General features: G+C 37.4%; 1 protein-coding gene across 1 annotated transcript in view; it reads right to left on the reverse strand.

The window, feature by feature from the left end:
* The window catches only part of LOC100175170 (solute carrier family 2, facilitated glucose transporter member 5-like), an 8315-nt gene that overhangs the window by 6379 nt on the left and 473 nt on the right, over window positions 1–1463 (reverse strand). The gene's annotated exons all lie outside the window — the stretch shown is intronic.

Genomic DNA, 1463 nt, shown 5'->3' on the forward strand with positions numbered 1-1463 from the left:
AGATGGGACACCTTTGACACATAATAACAACATATCCTGATCGTGTTTTAAACAATTAACAACGGTCTATGGGAGTCGTGAGGATAAAGTTTTATAAAAAATCGTTGAATGTTTGTTTACTAATAAATTGGAGGAGAAAATAGATTGAAAAGGTGTCCCATCTTCCCCCACTCTACTATACATCAGGGACATACACCCCGTGCTCGGGTTACCACCTATAACTCATTAAAGACATAAAAGTTGCCACACACGGTAAACAAACCGGGTAAACACTGCGCATACACTGTGTAATATTTTACTACTTATTCTCCTATGGTTAAACTTACGCCAAGCCTTAAGCCCCTTGTTTAAACTGTAAGATACGAAGAAAGCGTTATAACAAACAGTCAGTAAATGACATAGCGGAAGACGCGTTAATAAGCTGCATGTAAAACATATGCCCGATAATCGCTTAATTATTACTAACTGTTGGCGTATGTGTCTTTGAGCAAGACACTTATCCACAATTTCTTTAACCCAGTGGTCACTAATTGGTTGTTTAATTCGTCAGTTATAAAGAAAACAATCACCCACAAAGTTAGATGCATGGTAACTCATAAGCAGGCACAAAGTGTATAAAACAGAACGCTTGTGTTATGCTAACTGTCGCTGCTCTTCCATGCGAGGATAACTATAAAACATACAATATATCATCTATTTAAAAACGATACAATATAATTAACACGTTCAATATATATATATATATATATATACATTAATACATTCAAGTATAATACAAGTACATCGTGTTACAACGACTGTGGTTTCTCTGTCACGCGATGATAACTAGGTTCCATATGAGCAGTAACTTGTAAGCGGTCGCGGGGTGTATGAAACAGAACAACCGTATTATAACGACTGTGGCTTCCTCACCATGCGAGAAAACTAAATAACATACACATTTCCATTCACACAAACATATTAGAATAATTAAGTCACATTCATTCATACAATATATAAGTTACAAATACGTCATCACCTGCTTAGTTTCCTTCATTGAGACCGCCATTGCAATCAGCGCTTCCAACACACAACCAGTAACTATACCACCCCGGAGCAAGTGAGTACAATTATCTCTTTGCGTCTCTGTCTATGCGCCCGTCTACCCGCCTGTTCCTAATCAGTGAGCGCTCAAGAAGGTTGCAGTCCTATAGCGCTTCGAAAAGCTTAAACGCTAAACTTTAACTACAGACTTATTTTAAACTTTGGGTTACAACTCGCTCAAGAGTAAGCATCAATATTTACCTTATTATAAAGCGAAGTGTATGCGCTGCCTATGATCAGAATCAAGTGTTACGAAATGAATCGAAAAACGACAAGACCAACTATGGTTTACTGTAAAAGTAATAAACTTCGTCTAAAATGGCACGACCAGTATCTTATTCAAACGCCTAAACTTTAATTGCCTTTCATGGTGACGCATG

This window comes from Ciona intestinalis, unplaced genomic scaffold (assembly GCF_000224145.3).
Source record: "Ciona intestinalis unplaced genomic scaffold, KH HT000101.2, whole genome shotgun sequence".
NCBI classification, from domain to species: domain Eukaryota; kingdom Metazoa; phylum Chordata; class Ascidiacea; order Phlebobranchia; family Cionidae; genus Ciona; species Ciona intestinalis.